This window comes from Lissotriton helveticus, chromosome 12 (assembly GCF_964261635.1).
Source record: "Lissotriton helveticus chromosome 12, aLisHel1.1, whole genome shotgun sequence".
In the NCBI taxonomy this organism is placed as follows: Eukaryota; Metazoa; Chordata; class Amphibia; order Caudata; family Salamandridae; genus Lissotriton; species Lissotriton helveticus.
The window spans coordinates 599,510,817-599,523,538 of NC_136073.1; the positions used below are offsets into that span (position 1 = coordinate 599,510,817).

At 43.6% G+C, this 12,722-nt stretch overlaps 1 protein-coding gene across 2 annotated transcripts in view; it reads left to right on the plus strand.

Annotated features, from left to right (window-relative positions):
- The window catches only part of SDHC (succinate dehydrogenase complex subunit C), a 125,296-nt gene that overhangs the window by 967 nt on the left and 111,607 nt on the right, over positions 1 to 12,722 (plus strand). The window lies entirely within an intron of this gene.

Here is a 12,722-nt window from a genome sequence, read left to right on the forward strand (position 1 = left end):
TAGGTAGGGCTTTAGTCCAATGACGGGCAGCGCATTTGGGTAATACGCCACTACGTGGAAATGCCATGGATGGACCTCCCGTGCTGGAAATTAAAGGGGATCCAGCAGCTGTCCTTGAAAATGATCGGCCGGTCCATTGAAATCATCTGACATGTCTTGATGACAACACCAGGGCGTATTCAGCATTGAGGCACTTTGTGTACTTTACATCCCTCAAATCTACCTGCATTTCAGTTCCAGCTGAGCCCAACATTACTCAGTTTAAAGGGTCATCAGCACTTCTTTTATTTGAGTTTCGCCCAGGCTATGGGCTAGCTGGAGCTTTAACAAGAATCGCAGTCAACTTGATACTTAAGCACTCAAGATAAGCTGAATTTGAGGGAGGGTTTTGATTTTTCTATGTTTTTTATGGTAGGTATACATATCCTGTAAGTGACAGCCATTTATAAAGTACTTACTAACAAGTAGTTTTAACAGCCCAAAGCAACCTTTTAAGCAATGTTGGAATATCAAAACGTTGTTTTGTTATAGGTCATTGATGCCAGCTCATAAATCGATAATCCTATATTAAAAGGATTGTAATTTGTGCCAGAACGAATTTCTACAAAAGAGGAAGTAACCCACTGAGCTGTCTGCATAACATAGAAATCTGTGATTTGCATGCTATGCTTTGCAGTAGGCATATAAATTCACTCTTTGATTTTATTATCTCAAAGCTGCTGCTAGACTGCCAACTAATCTCACCGGCAATTGCATTTAACCCCAGAGTTATCTCGCCCCTCTTGACCACACAACTCTATGGACACCCACAGATCTCTGTAGCAGATGCCTTAACCCTGCGTGCTGTTTTAAAATGCAGTGCGTTTGCAGGAGATACCTTACCCCACATGCTATTTTAAAATGCAGTGCTGCGTTTGTGAATATTAAGTAAGCGAACAGAGTTGCTGTTACATTTGTCCTTGTTGCCAGTTTCTGTGTGGCGGACCTTTTAAGATACCAACCCTGGAGTGTCCTCCAGTCTCTTATGATAGCCTTTAGCCTCTAGTTTTTGGGTGCCTGCAGTAGATTTGTTTCGTGTTCCAGCCCTGTGAACTAGTATATGTCATATAATCTATATGTGTAGTGTATGGCTGTTGTTTGTGAGGACCAGAATCATACTTTTATTGTGTTATGTTGCTTTGCTAGACCCTGAATTTGAAGCTAGAAGAACTCAAACCTCAAGATATCTACTCGCCATGGCGAGCGGGATTTTAGCATTCCAGCTATATTTAGGCTCCACTCGCCTATTCTGGCGATCTGACAAAAACAGGTATTCTGATCACTCAGAAAGTGATGGAGCTTTAAAGATTACTTTGAATCTTGTTTTTATCTCATCACATCTGCTCTGTCTCTGAGACAGAGGTCAGAAGTCAGTTTACATCTTCTTACAATTACTTTTCTTTCTCAGAATGCAAACTTTCAGGATTTTTTAAAGTGAACTGTCTGAAGTGATGCCCAGAGTGGGAAATGAAAGGCTGTAGGGTGTTGTCCTTTTTGTTTCATAACTACACAACAATTAACTGCCTAGTAAGTGAAGTATACCAGCATTTCAAAATATATTTCGGTAGGTATGAAAGCCCATTTTGGGGGGTTCTGTGTGCTGAACAAATATTTTAATGGAATGAAAATAAATCTGAACACTTTACTTGATGTGCAAATGATAAATACGTTTGCTGAAACCCAATTTTCACAGATTATTTTTATACACTATATCATTTTATCTCTAAAACCATGTTAATTGGGAAGTTTTTGGACATTTCAATGGTCAATTTATTGTCTGTAAATAACAGAAGCGCTACCACATCATGATTTATTAATACATTTATTAAAAGTGAGTTTTTGAACATGAACTGAGAAACACTTTTGCCCTGATGGCAGTGCTGTTAGGGAACTAAGAGGCAAGTCAGGGATCATTTGTACCCTATATGTTGGCTAGATTCTTATTACACATGTAGCAAACGTAATGTCTATTTAATCAATCAAGACTTTTTTATATACAGTAGAAATGCTGAGCCCACATATTTTGAAGGTGCTGTCAAACGTAATAGTGAAGAAAAAGGTGGCTCTGTAAAATAAAATTTTTGCCTAGAATCACACAATTTGAGACCAGTTTACAGGTCAGGTACATTATAGTTAGGTCGAGTAGATTATTCATGTTACTAGACCTGTAGGTCTAGTAAAAATTGTATGACTTCGATGCCTAGAAGTGAGTGAAGGAACGCTTAAGCATTAGAAAGAATATAGCTTTTGAATTAATAGAATTGTGTGAGTGCGCTGTGGCCTTTGTGGGAATTTTTTTGTTATTAATGTATACACAGGCTGTTAATCTAGTGTTTCAGCAAGCCTGTAGCTGCATCTTTGCATGGGTGTAGAAGAAAGTGTGAGAAAAGACTGTTTAACATGCAGATATCCATTATCATTGGAATAGTTTCCATCATTTTGTTAAACCACATTAAATATGTGGCAAAGCCAAGCAGCTCACCTGAACTTCTTGCCGACGGGCATTGCCGTGAGGGAAACGGCGGGACGACAACACGCCGGGAGGCGGAGGGAGGCGTCCAGTGCTACCGGACTTCACTCCCCAGCACTCCCTGTGCCTGCAGCGCGCCCGTGACGCGCAAAGAGCGCCCGGAGGCGCCAGATAAAGCCTGACCCCCCGGGAGCTTAGTGGGGGAACACCAAGCAGCTCACCTGAACTTCTTGCCGACGGGCATTGCCGTGAGGGAAACGGCGGGACGACAACACGCCGGGAGGCGTCCAGTGCTACCGGACTTCACTCCCCAGCACTCCCTGTGCCTGCAGCGCGCCCGTGACGCGCAAAGAGCGCCCGGAGGCGCCAGATAAAGCCTGACCCCCCGGGAGCCTAGTGGGGGAACACCAAGCAGCTCACCTGAACTTCTTGCCGACGGGCATTGCCGTGAGGGAAACGGCGGGATGACAACACGCCGGGAGGCGGAGGGAGGCGTCCAGTGCTACCGGACTTCACTCCCCAGCACTCCCTGTGCCTGCAGCGCGCCCGTGACGCGCAAAGAGCGCCCGGAGGCGCCAGATAAAGCCTGACCCCCCGGGAGCCTAGTGGGGGAACACCAAGCAGCTCACCTGAACTTCTTGCCGACGGGCATTGCCGTGAGGGAAACGGCGGGATGACAACACGCTGGGAGGCGGAGGGAGGCGTCCAGTGCTACCGGACTTCACTCCCCAGCACTCCCTGTGCCTGCAGCGCGCCCGTGACGCGCAAAGAGCGCCCGGAGGCGCCAGATAAAGCCTGACCCCCCCGGGAGCCTAGTGGGGGAACACCAAGCAGCTCACCTGAACTTCTTGCCGACGGGCATTGCCGTGAGGGAAACGGCAGGACGACAACACGCCGGGAGGCGGAGGGAGGCGTCCAGTGCTACCGGACTTCACTCCCCAGCACTCCCTGTGCCTGCAGCGCGCCCGTGACGCGCAAAGAGCGCCCGGAGGCGCCAGATAAAGCCTGACCCCCCGGGAGCCTAGTGGGGGAACACCAAGCAGCTCACCTGAACTTCTTGCCGACGGGCATTGCCGTGAGGGAAACGGCGGGACGACAACACGCCGGGAGGCGGAGGGAGGCGTCCAGTGCTACCGGACTTCACTCCCCAGCACTCCCTGTGCCTGCAGCGCGCCCGTGACGCGCAAAGAGCGCCCGGAGGCGCCAGATAAAGCCTGACACCCCCTATCGACCCCGCGAGTCGCGCGCGGGAGCGTCCGGGAGAAGCCCGGGACAAGGGCGGGGCCGTCTGTGGCCGGAGGAGGCCGGGCAGGGCCACCCCCCTTGGCTCCAACAGTGAGTACAATTGACCTACACATCGTGGAAACTTCATTTGGTCCCCCTGTTTTTAAGTAATATTTATTAAGACTTCAGACCAAGCCCTGAAAATGTCAGTCCAAAGTACATTACCGGATAATTACCTATTGAAAGTGGTCTCCAGAATTAACTGTGATAGAAGGAAATCACTGGGAAAAAGTACTATTGCAGACCATCCATCGAACTCATCTGTAGATGTAACCAACTATATCAACTCAGACAATTTTGTTAATGAGATGAATGTCCCAGCAGAGTTTGATAATAGTACTAATGTTGATCTAACTATGGTTCCAGATACGTCGATAAGGGGGGAAGATGACTCATGTGATAATGCTAGGGGAACCCCTCAGCAATCTGGTAGGGCTTCCAAATTTATGCGAGCCTGTAGAAAAACGGCCCCTAAGCGAGGTAGTCTTATCACAAGAAAGAAAAAAGACACCAAACATTTGGAGTATACTGAGGACATAGGAACTCCGAGCCAAGATAAATATGTTTCCATCAAGCCTGACCAAATTGATTTACTAATGAGTGATATTCTAAGTAAACTTAATATGGTGGTAGAGCCCCTGTTAAATAAAATAGGAGATCTTCAGGAGGAAATAGCTAGGCTAAGGGGTGTGGTAGATAAGCATGCTGATAACCTAGAAAAGTCTTTAGCCGATATTAAAAAGACAACTTGCTCAGCCACTGCCCCCACAAGAGATAAGGAGCAGCCTAAAGCTTCAACTAGTGCGCCCTCTATTACTACCAGGAAATACCCCTCCAAAGTACCACTGCAGCCAATATCCACATCGACTCAGGAGGCAGATAGAACATTAAAACAATCTAATACTGGGGTATCAAGTACATTGTCGGGTGCCATACTATCAGCCCCCATGCAAGTGTCGGCACCAGTGGTGTCAGCCCCACCCAATACGACAAGGGGACCTAATGGGGTACCTACTAGGATATGCAGACGCCCAGTTGATCTCCCACCCGACTGTGTACCTTACGTTGTGGTATTAACTAATGTCCCAATCCTTTCCCAGCCCTCAAATGATCATGAGACTGCTGATTCTTTGAGGAATAAAACTATTTCTTGGTTAAACCTACATTGTGGTTATCCAGTTGGCTATTCCGATCAAATCATCTCTATCAGAAGAGTCAACTGGATAGGTAATACCAAAACAGTCTGTGAGGGGGATTGTGTGATAATTAATTTTAAATATCCGCAACATGTTGCGACCGTCTTGCTTAGAGCGGCCGCAATTACACAGTCGGAGACAGAAGTAGTTGCTAGACCACTGGGCTACTTTTACAACCATCTAAGTAGGCAACCCCATGTTAATTGTAAGGAGAGGGTATCGAGTAATGTTACCTATTCATCTATGGCAAATAGACCAATGATGCCTAACTCTTCCTTTGGTCCACAAAATAGTCTATCTACCCCTTCGATGCATATGGGGAATCCTATGTTAGGGGGAAATGTTCCTTCTTTAATGCATACCCCCAACTCATTTGCACCTCCTGGTCTATTTACCCATCCAATGCACAAGGGGAATCCTATGTTAGGGGGGAATGTTCCATCTTTAATGCATACCCCCAACTTATTTGCACCACCAGGTAGTTCCCCTTTGTTCGATAATGGAATGGTTTACCAGGTCCCAACCCAGAATAGGTTTCAGAGCCTGAGTTTTCTAGATCAGAACGATTGACATGAGATCGACCTACTAAGGGATGTAGGAAATAGTACCCTTAATGAAAATGTAATTTTGTCTATAGATATAACGGGCAATGATGTGCGTTTGAACTGTATGCTGACAGGGGGTGACGTCTCAAATTTTATATCTAACATAGAGCCTTTTATTATGGAGAACAACATGTCCATATCTAGCGTTGAACTGCCAAATGTTAGCCAAGAGAGAGGGAAGTTACCTTGTTACATTGCTAGCTGGAATATTGCCGGAATTGCAGCCAAGGAGGTTGCGTTAGGATGGAAGGATTTTGTGCATTTATATACCATTCTGTGCCTACAGGAAACATGGTGCAAAAATTTCAAAGGCATTGATGGGTATGTGTCCTATGAGCTTCCAGCATTGCCCTCAACCCATGGTAGAGCTAAAGGAGGGTTGATGGTGCTAATTTCAGTTAAACTACCCATCTCAGTGAAAAAGTTTGTCAATGTGGGGGCGCATTCACAAATTCTATGGCTTACACAAGAAGCCGGCAGAAATATTCTACTGATTAATTTTTATAACAATATTTTCGACAGCACTAGACATATTGCAATTAACGAATTAGATGCGGCATTGAACAATTTCATGAAGAATTTTAATGGTGTATTTGAATTTATTTTTGTGGGGGATTTTAACGTTTGTGTGTGCCCATTATCCGCCCAGAAGGTTTGCGGTGTGTATAACCGACTGGGGGAAGCTGAAGTCCATTTTCCCCATCACACCTATGGGGAAACCTTGAACAATTTTCTGATTCAATATGACATGGAAATTATGGACAATGCTAAAAACGACATGGGCGAAAATATACCTACTTTTAAAGGAAGGGGCGCTAATACCAGTATTGATTTTATGTGTATGTCTTCAACCATTGCTCCGCTATGTCCAATGCCCAAGGTGATCGATATTATGTTGAGTGATCATAATTGTTTGTCCACTGAATTAACCTTCTGGAAAGATGATTATGTCTGTGAACAGGGTATCATTGCCAATATCGAACCTCATAGACAGAATGGATATAGACTGAGGTGGAAGGGGGAAAAAGCGGACATAACATCAGATTCCATTATTTCTAGTTGTCTAACAGAGATTGTGGCAATTTTAGAACAGGATGATATCTCGCCCGACAGTATCGACCACTTTAATAGGATCATTTTAAGCATCAATAAGAAATTTCACAAAGAGGCAGGGTTTAAGGCCAGGTGTAAAAGGGGCTGGTTTGATCATGCTTGCTCTACTGCCCGGAATGATCTTAAAGAGGCTCTTGCAGCGAAACCAAGAGATAAGAGTTTGGTGGGCCAACTTAGACAGGGATATAATATGACCCTGAAAAATAGAAAAGCTGAATTACAGCAGGAAGCCTGGGATAACCTTACCCAAGCTGCGGACACGAATAATTGTACCCTGTTCTGGTCCACGGTGAATAGCCCATTCCTAAAAGACGACAAGGTCCCTGAACTCACATCCAATGTGAGTATGGAACTGTGGATCCAGCATTTTTCTAACATCTTCGACTCAAGTAACCAAATAGTTCCCCATGGAGAAGGCTGGCCCATCTTAGCCTTAGATATTACTATTGCAGAAACCATGGCTAGCATAAGAACCAGTAAGGGAGGCAAGGCCCAGGGGCCGGATGGCGTCCCCATAGACGTGTATAAAACTGCACCAGAGATTTGGGGTCCATTGCTTACCAAAATCTTTAACACAGCTATTTGTTGTAAAATACCGTCTACCTGGGAAGAGTCAATAATCGTCCCCATTTATAAAAAAGGTGACCGAGGGGACGCTAAAAATTATCGACCTATATCCTTACTGGACTCATCGGTAAAAATCATGAGTAGGGTCCTCCTTGTAAGACTAGAGGAGTGGGCAGAAACCAACGATATCTTAAGTAACTGTCAGTTTGGCTTTAGGAAAGGCCGCGGTACTATTGAACAGTGCCTGAACTTAGAGCTACTGGTAGGGAAATATACCAAGGCAAAAAAAGGGTCTCTTTATTTATGTTTCGCTGACCTTAGTAGCGCTTTTGATTTGGTAGATCATACAATATTATGGGCCAAATTATTGGAAATGGGAGCTCCTGAGGGTATTATATATTTCTTAGCCCGCCTGTACGAAAAGCTCCGCACCAGTGTCCGTTATGGACCCAATGGGGAATGTACGACCAAGTTCGGGATTGGAAGAGGTATTAGACAGGGGTGCGTTTTAGCACCCCTACTCTTTACTCTCTTTATTAATGAGGTCGAATCCGTCCTGCAGGCAGTTGCTGCGGATGTCCCTAGAGTTAATAATCTTAATATACCTGTATTACTCTATGCGGACGACGCAGTGTTACTGTCCAGGACACCCTTGGGTCTCCAACGTTTGATGGACTGTTTTTCATCTTTTATTAAGAGTAGGAAACTGGTGATTAACAAGTCTAAGACATATGTAATGGAGTGCAGGTCGGGAAAAGCAAAAATTAAAGGCAATACCCATTATTTAATTGATGGTGACCCGGTTAAAAAAGTCGAACATTTTTGCTATTTGGGAATTACCTTCTCCAATAATGGAAGCTGGGCCACTGAACATAAAGTAGTCAGAACTAAGATGATTAGGAGTTCCAACGGGGTCTTTTTGTTCGCCAAGAAGCTGGGGAATAGACGTATTAAAGACATGTTAAAAATATATCAAGCTAAATGTCTTTCTGCGGCCCTATATGGGGCAGGCGTTTGGGGTGTTTCATCTGCTAAGAGCCTTCAGGTAGAGGAGAATCTCTTCCTGAAAAAGCTCTTGTGTTTACCTAAGTCTACCTCCAACTCCTTGGTTCATAAGGAAACAGGGATTCAAGCCCTAAGTGATTTGATTATGTTAAGGCCCCTATTACTGTGGCGCTCTATCTGGCTCAGTGATGGTACCTCCTTGAATAGAGCTATTATCAAGGACTGTCTTTTATTGGACCAGCACCTGAAGATCCCCAGGCTCAAATATGTTATTGAATGTTCACAAAAATTATTTGGGATTAATGTGCTGATGGACCCTCACAGTCTCTCGGACATCCCCAAATCTAATGTGAAAACAATCTTTTTAAATCACTGCAATGAAAGGCACATCCTAGAGGATTCTAAGTTAACCACATGTGTACTGTACAATAGCATGAATGAATTTATTGGTTTTAGCCCATATTTGTCACATGTAACCAGAGGCTCGCACCAGTATGTACTAACTAGAATGAGGATGGGTGTTGTACATTATCTGGTTGCGTGCCCTAACATCAAAAAGCGCCCTATCGGCCCATGTGTATGTGATAATAAAACCGAACAAAGTACCAAGCATTTTTTATTGACATGCGAATTGTATAGGGAGTTACGGAAATTCTACCTGAAGCCTTTGTTAAATAGATTTGGAGTGAGAAATATCGCGGATGCTATGAGTTTGCTTTTTAACCTGAATCACCCGGACATCTGCTTTTTTACTGCTTCTTTCTTGCTCAAAGCCATTAGCGCCAGGAAAAGCATGTGTTTTTAAATATTTGTACACTGTACATTTTACATATTTATTCCTTCCCCCTCTGGATATATTGTATTATGTGTTTCTTTTTATGGAGATATGTATTGTATAATGAATTGTTCGTAATTAATAACTGTCTATTTTTATATTATGTGTTTTCATTAATGAAATATGTATGAATTGTCTGTATCTGTAACTATATGTGCTTTCATGGACATGTTTTTTAAATGCTCCGAATAAAGCTTTATGAAATTGAATTGATGTGGCAAAGCAAGTTCTCAGAGTTGAAGGATGCTTAAATTTGGAAGTGCAGTCTTGCTATAGTTGAGCAACCAGCCATGGTATGTCATCTGATGGGACCGTGTTGGAACAACTGCATAGGCTGCCTTCCCTCAGCAAAATTATTAGAAGCAATCAGGATTAAGCATAGCATCTCTGTGGCAGTTGGTGAGATCTTGATAACCACAAAGAAGTGTTAAAGCAATTACAGGGTAAAGTGTGTTTGTCAAGGAGCTTGAGCGCTGCTGAAATGCTAGCGTGGTACTGGACAAAAAGCCTTGCTTTTTCATGTATTTGAAAAGATTGTGAGAATGTAAAGGCATGGCCTTTGTGCTTTCAAAATATAAATGTGTGAAGTACTAGTGCACCTTTCTAGATTTCATTATGCATGCCCAACTTAATTCCTGTTTTTAGATTAGCACATTCATCTATATCCCAACATGTCATGCACCACAATTATGCTATTGGGAAATCAAAAAAGCCTTCTATGTCTAGCACTGGCATTGCTTGGCAGCCAACATTATATACCTATTGAGTCACCCAAAAAACTCTTGCAGCGCACTTCCAATTTTCGCTTTCAGATGCAGTTATTCCAGCACAAAGACTTGAACAGTGCCCTCACACTGAAATTCTGTCCTGACTCTATTTTGGTCATTCCAATTACAAAACATCAGTCAGTCCCTCAGAATACATATCCACTCTGGTAACCAAAAATGCACTTGCATCACAGCACATGTATCTTGATTTTCAGTATTGACCAGTTCCAAAATGAGGAGGTATAGCCAGAGCTCCTGAACCACCCATAGCTCATACAATGGACATCTATACTGACAAACACAACATACAGAGGGAGGAGGGTCATAGGGAAACAGAGTTTAAAGACCTACTACTGGTTCACTTCCCCAGCTACACAATATGAACAACAAAAATAACCTAGGAGGTCTATAGGCCAAATCTTTTGGGCCGACTGACTTGTAATTATACTATGTCAGCTGGTGCCTCAGTCACCATGGGCTATATTCTAAAGGACAGGGAAAAAGGAGCAAAAGTGTAGTAAACTGGGAATACAAAACAAGGGGCTGATTAGGAAACTGGTCAACATGATCCAGATCATCTCATCATAGATTACCATCAAAAAGACCAGGTGATCAGTCATATCATTTGGCAGTCCAAACGGTGACCTGGCAAGTCCCTTGATCATCGAGACCTTCTGCCACACAGTAGGTTGCTGATACTGGATCAGGTACCCAGTAGGCTATGAGCCACCAATTCTTAACCAGTTAATGATGGTAGACACAGATAGTGAAAACACAGTGCAACTGACCGAAAGTGGTGAAGTAAAATAGGGTGATATGACTAACCACTAACTTTAATGAAAAACTAGGCACATCCCCTAATTAAAAAACGAGAACAGCGCAAAAGACAGTGTCAAACAAATAACTGTCGCTATATGGGCCAACATGTTTCTGCCTATCGGGTGATGCTTTTCCATCCAATGAAAATGAAAGATCCATCTTCTGATTCGCACTCGTATTATCACACCTGTTTAATCATCTGCTTTGGGAAAACTTCACATTCATTTGCCATCCACTCATCTGTCTAAAGCACAGCTTTGCGACACGGTAATGTGAGTGCGCGAGGCCGAACCACCTCAGGTGGGGTTCGGGGGGTTCCTCCCCAAGAAAATTCTATTAAAATAGTGGGCAAAAGGTGCATTTTCAAGCAAATTTGAGAAAGCAGGAAGGTTAATAAAGCAATTGTGAATCTGTTCTAACACAGACAGTGACTGGCAAAACTGGGTGTAAGGTTAGGTTTGTGCCTGAAACAAGAGTATAATCATGCACACATTGACACATGCCCCAGTGATTTACGGCACAAAAAGGGCGGGTGCACGCACTGCCAACCCTTTCAGCCATGCACAAAGTCTGCCTGCTGCCTTGCTGAATACGAGTTTTTCCAGTGAGCGGTAACATGAATAGCGAGATTTTCCATAACTTTTCATCTATTTGAGCTAGGAAATGTTTTTTGTTAAGAAAGCATGCCTCTATTTTATAAAAACGTCGCCAAAGTAGTGTTTTGCGGAAAGGCAATATGCAAATGAGGGCCACTTTTTTAGCGTGCCCGGGCCAATTTTTAATCCCACTCCAACCCTGGGCATACGAGAGAAACGCAGACCTCCAGTCTCACACATTAAGAGTGAGACTCAAGTATTTGGAGTGTGTGTTCAGCTCTCAATATCGTTGAGGAACTTTGTGCAGCAAATTGCTAATGACTTATCAATAGTTCACAGGGAGGATTTTATACAAGTTCTAAATGAGAGAACAATGGTATTCAAGTCATGAGTGCAGCTGCAGACTCATCCATACTGGCTGCACATGGATATTGCAACAGAAAAAGATGATGGACTGAATGCTGAACATTGTCAAACATTCACCACCAGTCACATATCTGAGTTTTTAATTTAAAGACATTTAGTATTGTTTACTGTTGAGCAAAACAGCAACACAAGTGAAAATGATACAAGACTCACAGCCATCCCACAACATTTGACATGTAGTAATAAGTTATTGTAGATCAAACCCAATAGAAATAAATCATCTACATTGTCTCAATACACCACAGCACCTGTAACAGGAGCAACCTAACTGTGTCCTCAGAAGAAAAGTCTTGTTTCCCCCATGCTACAAATTTAGTCACAGCACCCCCCAAACCTGCAGATCATCTTCCACTTTATCATCATGTCTACATTTTATGGCGGCGTACTTGCTCCGCCACTCTACTCACACACATCCCTCTCCCAAATGTCGAGACTAGGCCAACCCTGCTCCCTCCAGGTAAATGTGACTCTCTTCTTTGCCAACAACGATAGCAAATGCATACATTTTAATTCCATCCTTCTGCCTTTATGCTTTTTAATAGCGCCCAACAGGCAAGCAACCGGGTACAGCTCCATCTCAGCACCAATGATCGTGGCCATCTACCTCACTACAGATTCCCAGGCAAGGTGCAGGAACGACGTCACCTGTGCCTGACACCGGTAACAACTTTTAGGCCTACTGGGGTCAATCTGTGAGGCAGCACCGGAGTGATATACGTATGGTGTAAGAAATTAAAACAGATCAACTTAACACACTATGGAAGCAATCCCACACGGGGGATGAGGGAACCCTCCCTCAGGCCTCTTCATTCATGCCCTTTTAGATTCCTCGTAGTGCTGCTCCACTGCTTTTGGAAGCTAAACGTTTACTTTACTTTATTGAAGCTTATGTCATTTTATTTTAATTTGCTATCTTTCTCTGATGTTTTTCCATGTTTCTTATTTCCGTGCGCATTTATTTATGTGCTTCACCATACTAAAGGATTATCGCGTCATTTGC